This window comes from Triticum aestivum, chromosome 3D, assembly GCF_018294505.1.
Source record: "Triticum aestivum cultivar Chinese Spring chromosome 3D, IWGSC CS RefSeq v2.1, whole genome shotgun sequence".
Lineage (NCBI taxonomy): Eukaryota > Viridiplantae > Streptophyta > Magnoliopsida > Poales > Poaceae > Triticum > Triticum aestivum.
This window is the reverse complement of record NC_057802.1, coordinates 85,618,403-85,629,546: the sequence shown is the minus strand read 5'-3', so window position 1 is coordinate 85,629,546 and position 11,144 is coordinate 85,618,403. Positions and strand designations below refer to the sequence as shown.

Sequence of the window (11,144 nt, the reverse complement as noted above, 5' to 3'; positions counted from 1 at the left end):
CGGGTCAATCTGGTTAATGAGTTTTTTATGGTATAATAACACGACGAGGGCGTTAAGATCACGACTACAAATTTCAGATAGTGTTCAAAACAGTTCAATGTTAGCTGTCTAAAACGTCTTATAAATAAGACGAATGGAGTACAATATAATATTGGCATCACCGTCAGGCTTGAACACATAATACTCATAAGAAATATAGCAGGCCCCTCTTGATTTGGCCAAATTCTCATATACTTGAGTGAATTTTCTCTCCGATCCTAGTTTTGGTTCGTAGACAGAGCTCAGATCTGACCCCAGCCAATCGCTTTGACCTGATATAAGATCTGACCCCAGGGATACTATGAAAAAAGAAGTGCTCCTATTCGGCCAAAATGTGCAAGAACTAGATACCAAAATCGCCCCACAAAAACATGTACTTCCTGTTATAATTTGGGAAGAAGGTAGGACTTATAGAAGAACCTGGCACATGAAAGATAATAAGTCTGGCCAAATGTAAAGGAACTGAATACGGCCAGTAAGATCCACAGGCCAGACAAGACAAATTCATACAAGCCGTGCTAGCAGTCTGAAGACGTAGCTCCACATGAATTCAAGAGTTTTGGTTCCTAGCAGAACATAAGGATTAGAAGGTCCTGCTTGCTCTAGTTTAGTGAAAACTGGCACATGTTGCATCCCCGGAATCCGTGCACTGCTCACATTCGCCAGGAGGGTTCTTCATGAGCTCCCTAGCCTTCCTGCATGAATTCAACCGAAAGGAATGGAGACGTCAGCTAAAAAGGTCCCCGATATGCAGCCAATAACTACATGATTATCCGTTCCGACAAAAGAAAAAAGAAAAAAACTATTATATGATTCCTCTTTCTGGGGACAACATCATAGGTCCCTAAAAGTTACTGATGGCACTTTACAAAAGAGCTTCTCATCATCACCATTTAAGAGATGAGAAGCAGAAGCAGTTTAGGGAAGTAAAAAAACGTGGAAAGAATTGCACTAGTGGCACATAACTGCTCCTCGCAACAGTAGAAGTATTTTCCCAACATAAAACCAAACTAGAATTCGGAAGACACTCAAAAGAGATAAGCATGTAAGAGAGTAGGCTTACTGTAGTTCACCCTCGATTTCGGCATTCCCAGGATCTAAATTGTGTGCGTCCAGGAGAGCATCACGGGCTTGTTCATACTCCTGGGTGCAGAGCAAATCAAAGAGCGTGACCAAACTGCAATATCAATATGAATTATGAAATAGGTCATAATTGAACACACTGGTTAGCTAGTCGCACCTTGAGTAGCATGTGAGCTGCAGCTTGACGGTAGCAAGCTTTTGCCCAATCAGGTCGCAGCATTCGCACATGAGAGCATCTGACAAAGCACCTTCACCATCACCAATGAGCAGTTTACAAACACTCCTGTTTGCATACAGTGTTGCACTCTCCCCATGAGCTATTGCCTACGGTCAAACAGATGAGGTCATGCAGATATTAATCTCAACTTAAAATGTCATCATACAGAAGTTTTATTTTTAATTAATGCTCATTCATGGGATTCATGCAGGCTAGCAGGTAGAGTGGTGACACACAAAAGTTCTGTTTTAATGGTTCACACATGCTAACAGGTACTCCCTCCATTCCAAAATAGATGACTAAGCTTTGTACTAATGTTAGTACAAAGTTGGGTCATCTATTTTGGAACGGAGGGAGTAGGAAACTGTCTAAATTACTACTCAGTAAGACAGTAATACTGCAGAATATAGAGCACATTCTCTTGCTACACAGATTGGCTTGTTGTACGATCAATCTGGATAAAGCTAAATAATTTGATGCACTGTCATGAACTTCTTATGGGTTCTGGGGATGTAAGACAACAACCAAGTTTGATGATAGAATCTTCATTCATTCTGCCCCAAATAGTAATGCATGAATGTTAGCACATTCTTAATGTATACTGGCTTCAGATCATATACATTTTGGATAACCCTTGGTCAGATCTAATCATAATTTTAGTTTGATCTATAGTCAAATAGATGGTTTCCATGGAATCATTGTATCCTAGTCGCACTGATCATTACTCCTTCCAGTACACAAAAAAGAGACGTCCCAAGTCAAACTTAGACCAACAATACCATTTAAAACGTTCAAATTGGGTTGAAAATCATACACATAGATTTGTGTAGAGAAGTACTGTCAGAAAATCAATTGGTGTTCAAAATTATATTCCCAAGACCATGTCAATGTCCAAAACGTCATTTTTTTGTGAATTAGAGGAAATATTAATTATTTTTGCCAATCGAACCTTCATATTTTACATTACAAAAAGAGTTACATATCTTCAACCAGTCCCCAGTATCATAGATATAATGCAAGAGGTGTACCAAATCATAAATCTTTGTTGCTATCTTATACTCCTTCTGCTTGAATGCCGTATCAGCCTTTGACTTGATCAAAGCTTTTCTTCTTTGAAGGTGCCGTTGCTCCTAGATAACAAATAAATTAAACATGAATAGAATATTTGAATTTTTGGAATAATCATCATTTACTATGATTTTTTTCTTACCACAAAAGACATCCAAGAACTTTGTGTTCAACATTCTTCATAGTTTGGTATCTAGGTGGCATGTAACTTACCATCGAATGCTCTCGCTGAAGTTAACAATTGCTGTCTAACTAGATGGCAAGCATTCCATAGGAAACATGGGAACATTGGCAAAGATCAAGTGTTTCTTCTTTCACGAAACAACCAAGGAGGACACATTACATAGTATGCCACTTAATTAAAATACACTACTCTTGTGACATTATTACTGGATACTAATGAATAGCACACCCTCTACTTGATGATGGTGTACTTCACAAACGTGGCATGAGATCCATGATTATGAGCCATGTTTCGAGAATTATTGTTCCAGCAAGCATCTAACTATACACAACATTACACGATTTGCTTAATACCTGACTCAAAGATAAGTTTAAGTCAGTTAATAGAAATATGACTAGAGTACAATCTACATGTAAATATCCGCACAGCAATTGCCTTATCTTAGGAGTCAATCTTATCAGGAGTAAGGTGTTCATACTTTTCAACGTTGGAATCAAAAGGACTTTTTTACTCAATGATATGTACTAATTATCCATCACGAAAACTGGATTTTGTTATGAGTTTCTACACATTCCTTCCGCGGTTTCTTCATATTATGTTCTGTTACCAAATATGGGTTTATCATGTCTATAGGTGGGAAGCCATGTTGTGACTACATAATCATATTACCCTTGTAAACTAAAGTTGGTACTTTGTTCTCAGATAGTCAGCAATAATTTTCGCTAGTGGTGCAATGCTTAAAGTAATCACAGCTTACAATAGCACCGAATGCACAAATTATATGATGGCTTAGCTTTCAAATAATATTCAGTAAGCAAGCAGCATAAGAACAGAAAATAACATACAATTGGCTTCTTTTCTAGAATTTTCGCATGAGAAATTAATCCTTCAATACTCCAGTTTGGGACATTTGGAATTGGAGAAGTCACAGGAAATAACATTTCAACCTCTTCCATGCAATCGCGTATCGCAGCAAGCTCTACTGGGAACCTACCCAACTAGAAAACAAAAGGAAAAAGAAAACCATAGATATTATAACTGAAGAACTTGATCATTACATAACATACAATCGATGAAGAAAATTAAATATTGTCAGAAAGAACCAGGATCAATATAATTATCAAATGTTTTAACAAGGAGAATACCACAAATTGGGATGAAGAACCATATCAATTAAGCTATTTATTTCAGTTTTTATTGCACGAATACATTGGAGAAATACTGATACCCAGAATAGTACATACTGCTTCTCATTATCTCATCAACTCTTGTCAACTGTTTAGAATATAGCAAAAGAACATGAACATTGTGTAATGTACAACTGACGTAAAAAAAATATAACATCATGGGGAAGAACCAGGATCTGCATAATGTTTTGGTCAAATGTTTCAACAAGGATTTACTCAGTACACAAGGTTTCCAAGAGAGGTATTTCAGAAAAGTTGAGATTGAGACACCAAAACAGTTCAGTGGAATCACACTCATCCCCATGAAATAGTTAAAAAACGAGAAGTAACTACACACATGAATTCTTTTTAGTCGGTCCGTTAACTGATGGTAGCATTCATATAAGTAGCCTAGAGTAAAAGGATGAAAACAGAATGCCAACAGGACGAAGAACAGCAACAAGTTAGCTAGGAAAGTTCAATTTATTCTAGTGTTTATTGCATGAGAACATTTGAGAAATGCTGCTGCCCAGAATGGTCTGTAATAAGATATGAGATCTCAGTATCTCATCAACTGTTAATTTAAGCACCAATATGATCTTCCAAAATGGCAAAATATTGATAAAATGTTGGACACATAAACCTTTTAAGAACAACGAGTATAGGCATGTTCCTTCATAGGAGTGATCAACAGAAAATGATACATCTGTTGATATAACCATTCAAAATTGGGCTGCATCCCAGTGGTGGATGTGCCATGAGTGACCCAGCCCACCAGAGTTTGGTTCCCATGGTGCAGATTAATATCTCAGGAGGAGCCCCCCCCCCCCCCTAGGTCTTTTTTTATGATAAAGACTGCCAGAATGAAATGTGAAGATAACGTTAATACACACAAGCGCAACTCCCATAAGCATAGTCAATGACACCAAGCAACCTAAACCCATCGCTAAATAGGTCCTTAACATTATCAGAAGAGCTGAATAATAGTACCACTATAAGCTTAACACAATATAGTGAAATTCTGCATACCAGGTCAGCAAATATCAACAAAATATATAAAACACGTACATCATCAGGAATATTAGGATCTGGTCCAGCCTTTAATAGGAGCTTAATGAAGTTGGTATAACCTCCATGCATCGTAGCAAGCAACAAAGGAGTCAACATGGAACCATTGCAATTGACATCAGCACCAGCCTGTAAAAAGAATTGTGCAAAATTATGTTCATGGTGATACCTCCATGTACATGTATATAAGCATGCAGAGATCGTAGAGTAAGCAAATCACAACATCGCATGGAAAAATAATCCAGAGAATACTCACCTTAATGAGTAGCTTCATGCACTTCAATGAACGGTAAACAAGAGCACTCATAAGGGGACTGGTAGTACCATTGATAATGATGTTAGGCTGAAAGCAGGGCATTGTTGTATTAAGATAAGAAGCACAGGTGTTATGATAAATTCAGTAGTTGCATTTGAGATGAACAAAGATATGACTATTAAAAAGCATGTCATCATATAATCAACTGGTGTGTCTGGTGGTTCAAGGGATCAGATGGTAAGTGAGTCCAATCGTAATTCTGACCTAGCATGATTGATTAGTTTTAGGATTGGAATGGGTTGCTCCATTAAATGAATCACACTTCAAAATCTCCATTGAGTGTCCCTAATAAAATGATTATGTACTGCGGCGTCTAAGTATGTATCAATCCGAGCAACAAGGCAGACCCAGGTTAAGACATATTTGTCCACGTCATATAACTATGCACAAGCTTAAATTTCCCGTCGAAATTAACTGTGAATCAAGAAATAAGAAATAGCAGAGGCCATATACATTTGCGTGATGCTCCAGCAAAATCTTCACTGTCTTATCCTGCTCATTATTAGCAGCCCAAAATAGTGGTGTTCCACGGCCACAGTCTATGTCAACAGGCACTCCTTTTGACAGGAGGAACTCTGTAACCTTGCAGCATCCTGTGGTGAACGAGATGATTCCATAAGTCATGTGGGCACAAGCATTGATGACTGGAGTAGAGTAAATAATTACCAGTACAATGACTAGATTGCAGAAATTAAGTGTGAGGGTGTGTGACAGGGGGAGTACCTATACCCGCAGCATGGTGGAGAACTGTGCGCCCTTTGTCATCTGCTTTCACAAGATCACCACCATGATCAAGAAAGTACTTGACGGTAGCAACATCACCAGACTGAGCAGACACCATAAATGGAGTCGCACCTGTAACAAAAGGCACATTGTTAGCACAATCGTACATCTCATACTGGCAAACATTTACATGGTAGCCACCAAATTGAAAAATGGAGAAAGGGATAGATCAAGACCTAGAGCTGTATCCCCAACCCCAGGAGCATTTACATCTCCTCCAAGCTCCTCCACTAGGTACCTGCAAACCTCTAAATGGCCTGCGCATGCCGCGAGATGCAACACATTACATCCGTTCGTGTTGATAGAAAAAAGCGCCGACAGGTCGCCATTTCTTTTGGTAAGTCTCTTTACAATACCTTCCACAAAAGTAAACATGATTGGATTATAGAAGCGAATAGACAAATTAACAAGTTAGAAAACCAAAAGAAAAGAAGCAAACATGTTGAATGCACAAGAGCCTCCGGAAGTCAAAGTGACCGATCTATCACATTGCTGGACAGAGTCATGCGGTGAAAATACTTGATAAGACACAGTATGCTGCAAATTAGGATGCAATGCACAATTGTACCGCATCATCTTTAGTTCTCACATTATGAAGAGACTGATCAACCCAGTTTGTTTTAACTACAGTATCTAATCATGTGAGCGTGATGATCGGTCCTAAAATTAACATGCCATGGCTGTCACTTAGAAAAATATTTTTGATTGAGCATGAGAAAACCTTTGACAAAGGTATCGGATAGGAAAGTCTTGTGATTAAAACATTCAAGAGAAGTACAGAACTATATATTTTATGACAACTTACATGAAGCAAACTGTACTGAAACTCTGGAAGCAGGCGCACACTGTAACTACTCAAAATAACTGACAGACGCAACCAAATGCAGTCAGAAACAAGGTCATACAGGCGGCCGATTAGGAGCTTCTCATGCAAATCTATATCTTTTTACTAGCTAGAAGGCCATCTGTGCTTACGCAACGCCCATGTTTTAAACGTACCAACAAATCAAGCGACAATCTGACCAAATCAAGACAACCAGAGCATCACAACAAACAGAATCCGAAGGCAATCGGTAGAGTAGACGGTTACACGCAGCAATGTAGCATGCCTGAACAACCTCCGACCTCGCGAACGCAGCACACGCATGACGTAACCAAGCAAGCGTCGCTAGACTAGAATCGAAGCAAGGAGAACCAGAGCAGCCGGATTTATGAGGCGGAGAAGAGTGGAATAATACGTTTGAGGCGGCCGAGGTTGCCGTCGTGGGCCGCCTTCATGAGAGCCTTCTCACCTGCACACGCGCGCGCGATCGCCGTCAGAAACGCAGCCAGGGTTCAGAGAGAGGGGGGGGGGGGGGGGGGGGGGGGGGGGGCGCGAAGTTGGGAGCAAATAGAGAGGGTCGGGAAGGGAGGGCTGGACGCACCGGTGCCGTCGTCCTCGACGGTGGGGCGGAGGTAGACAAACGGCGCCGCCATGGCCCGGCCGCGGAGGGGTGGAAGCTTCCCGGAGGCGGCGACGAGACGGAGAACCCTGCGCCGCGGTGGGGAGGGGTTTGGGGGCTTCCAGTTTCGGCCTGCCGCTTCGGTTTGCCTCGTTAACTTTGGCGATGATGGCGACGGCCTGGTAGGCTGAATGAGCCGGGTGTTGGTGCACCGGAACCAGCGCTGTCCAGTGACTTGTGGCCCCGCGCGCACCACCGCTCAGTTGCTCGGACAAAGACCTGGTCCACACAGACTGCCAGTTCTCGGGGGAAGGTTGGCGAGTAGCCGGTAGCGGGTGAGCAGGGGAGACGGGTGCAGAGGTTTCTTGCGAGGGTGGATGAGGTGAGCCAATGTAGGGGTGACACGTGTAGAACAAGGACGAGCGAAAAGGAGAGGACGGGGCTTCCCTGCTCCCGAGTCGTACTCCCATCCGTGCTCCCAGCAAATCCAACGGCGCACAGCATGCCGACTTCGTTTCCTTCGAGACGAAAAAACCAACCATCGCTCCATCCGTTTCCCCTGAATTAAACTGCAATAACGATAGAAAAAAAGAACATCAAGAACCAGACGGCTCGTGCTTCATCTCCCTCGACCCGACAACGTTGCTTATCTGAAATAGGGTTCAGGCCTAGAAGTTAGCATGCCGATGCAGTTCATACGGCAAGGCCAGTTGCCCCTTCACCTCGGTTCTGTCTTCGTGATCACCGCCATCGTCACACTAGCCGCCAGCGACCGCTTGACTACGGAGAACAGGGACTCAGGGAGGTTGTGCTTCTACCGGACTGGGAGGTGTTCGCCCTGCTATGCCCTCGCGCCGTCGCAGCAGGTAACACGGCGTGCACGTCATCTTCGTCCCCGGCGCAGGTGTTAGGGAGGCTGCCGGTCCGACCGCCGTGCGTACGTCTGCGTCATACCCGCGTGGCACAAGCTGCTCCGCGCGCCGTAGCTGCTGGTATACTGCTTGCCGGAGTTGTCGAAGTTGGCCGCCATCTTCCTTGCACTGTCGGGCCGTCTCAAACACCAACATCTGTGTCCTGTACATGTCCGTCCCCTTCCGTCTCTCTTCCAGCGCAGCGCTGTGAACACAAGACCACGCCGATCTCCCTATGCAATAAAGGTTCCACCCGTCGTGGCGCAACTCTCCAGCCAACTCCGGCCAAGGCTTCTAATCTATTCCACATCGGAAGAGCATGTAGAAGAGGCGCTTCTGATTTGTCCCAATCGATCGGTGTTGCCAACTGTTGGGGAACGTAGCAGAAATTCAAAATTTTCCTACGTGTCACCAAGATCAATCTAGGAGATGCTAGCAACGAGAGGGGAGGAGTGCATCTACATACCCTTGTAGATCGCGAGCGGAAGCGTTCAAGAGAACGGGGTTGTACTCGTCGTGATCCAAATCACCGATGATCCTAGCGCCGAACGGACGGCACCTCCGCGTTCAACACACGTACGGAGCGGGGACGTCTCCTCCTTCTTGATCCAGCAAGGGGGGAGGAGAAGTTGATGGAGATCCAGCAGCACGACGGCGTGGTGGTGGAAGTAGCGGTATCCCGGCAGGGCTTCGCCAAGCGCAAGCGGGAAGGAAGAGGTGTCACGGGAGGGAGGGAGGCGCCAGGGCTTGGGGTGTTGCTCCCATGCGCCTCCCCACTATATATAGGGGTGGAGGGGGCTGATTTCTTGCCCTCCAAGTCCATTGGGGCATTGGCAAAGGTGGGGGAAAGAAATCCCATCATTTCCCTTCCCCACCGATTATTACCCCCTTTTTTAGGGATCTTGATCTTATCCCTTCGGGATATGATCTTATTCCTTCTAAGGTGGGATCTTGGTGCGCCTTGACCAGGGGTGTGGGGCCTTGCCCCCACTACCCATGTTCATGTGGGTCCCCCATGCAGGTGGGCCCCACTTTGGAACCTTCTAGAACCTTCCCGGTACAATACCGAAAAATCCCGAACATTTTCCGGTGGCCAAAATAGGACTTCCCATATATAAATCTTTACCTCCGGACCATTCCGGAACTCCTCGTGACGTCCGGGATCTCATCCGGGACTCCGAACGACTTCCGGATTTCCGCATACTAATATCTCTACAACCCTAGCGTCACCGAACCTTAAGTGTGTAGACCCTACGGGTTCGGGAGACATGCAGACATGACCGAGACGACTCTCCGGTCAATAACCAACAGCGGGATCTGGATACCCATGTTGGCTCCCACATGTTCCACGATGATCTCATCGGATGAACCACGATGTCGAGGATTCAATCAATCCCGTATACAATTCCCTTTGTCAATCGGTACGTTACTTGCCCGAGATTCGATCGTCGGTATCCCAATACCTTGTTCAATCTCGTTACCGGCAAGTCACTTTACTCGTACCATAACGCATGATCCCGTGGCTAACTCCTTAGTCACATTGAGCTCATTATGATGATGCATTACCGAGTGGGCCCAGAGATACCTCTCCGTCATACGGAGTGACAAATCCCAGTCTCGATTCGTGCCAACCCAACAGACACTTTCGGAGATACTTGTAGTGCACCTTTATAGCCACCCAGTTACGTTGTGACGTTTGGTACATCCAAAGCATTCCTACGGTATCCGGGAGTTGCACAATCTCATGGTCTAAGGAAATGATACTTGACATTATAAAAGCTCTAGCAAACGAACTACACGATCTTGTGCTATGCTTAGGATTGGGTCTTGTCCATCACATCATTCTTCTAATGATGTGATCCCGTTATCAATGACATCTAATGTCCATGGTCAGGAAACCATAACCATCTATTGATCAACGAGCTAGTCAACTAGAGGCTTACTAGGGACATGTTGTGGTCTATGTATTCACACATGTATTACGGTTTCCAGTTAATACAGTTATAGCATGAACAACAGACAATTATCATGAACAAGGAAATACAATAATAACCATTTTATTATTGCCTCTAGGGCATATTTCCAACACCAATCTATAGGTCGCCTGGTATTTTCTTGGTTTTTTATTAGAAAAAACGGATGGAGAGGTGGGGCAACGGGGCTGGTTTTTTCTTTCGGGGGAAACGGAGGATCGTTGGATTCGATCGGAGTATAGATGGGAGCACGACCGGGGGAGCAGGCAAGCCCCATCCAGCGAAAAGCTGCAGCGAGGACTGCACCTTCCACGAAAATGGCGCTGTGAAACCGTGGGCGTTGTGCTATCCGGATCCGGTGGCTCGAGCAAATCACATGTCTTTTTTTTGCGATGCAAATCACATGTCTTTAGTTTTGAAAAGAATGGGCCACATCCAATGATACACATTACACTTTGGGGAGCGTTTGGCTGCCTTCGCCGATTTTTGCCACAGCATCTACATCTTACGGCATCTCAAACAAACATTGACCTCAAAATACATGCATACATTTGGATTGAGTTATCGTAGTTTGTAATCCAACACGAATTCATATTTGTCCGCAGATACGTCCACATGTCTGAATTCTCGCAAACCAGACACAAACTAAGGGGTGGTTTACGGGCGTCCGGACCTCCGCCGCGTAGGACTCCGAGATCCCGGCCCACTCAAATCCCGCTCCTGGGGTCACTTTTCTTCCACTCTGCCCTTGCTTCCCCTTGCTCTATATCCGCACCCTCCTTGTCCGCCGCCGCCGTTGTAACTCACCGGCCACCGCCCATGCATTGTCGGACGTCTGCAACCTGCACCCACGCACCTGCCCTCCTTGGACTATGCCGCCGACCACCCAGGATT

At 44.3% G+C, this 11,144-nt stretch overlaps 1 pseudogene; it reads right to left on the bottom strand.

Annotated features, from left to right (window-relative positions):
• Positions 1–395: 395 nt before the first annotated feature.
• On the bottom strand, positions 396–7,894 carry LOC123077596 (ankyrin repeat and KH domain-containing protein mask-like; annotated as a pseudogene).
• Positions 7,895–11,144: the final 3,250 nt, after the last annotated feature.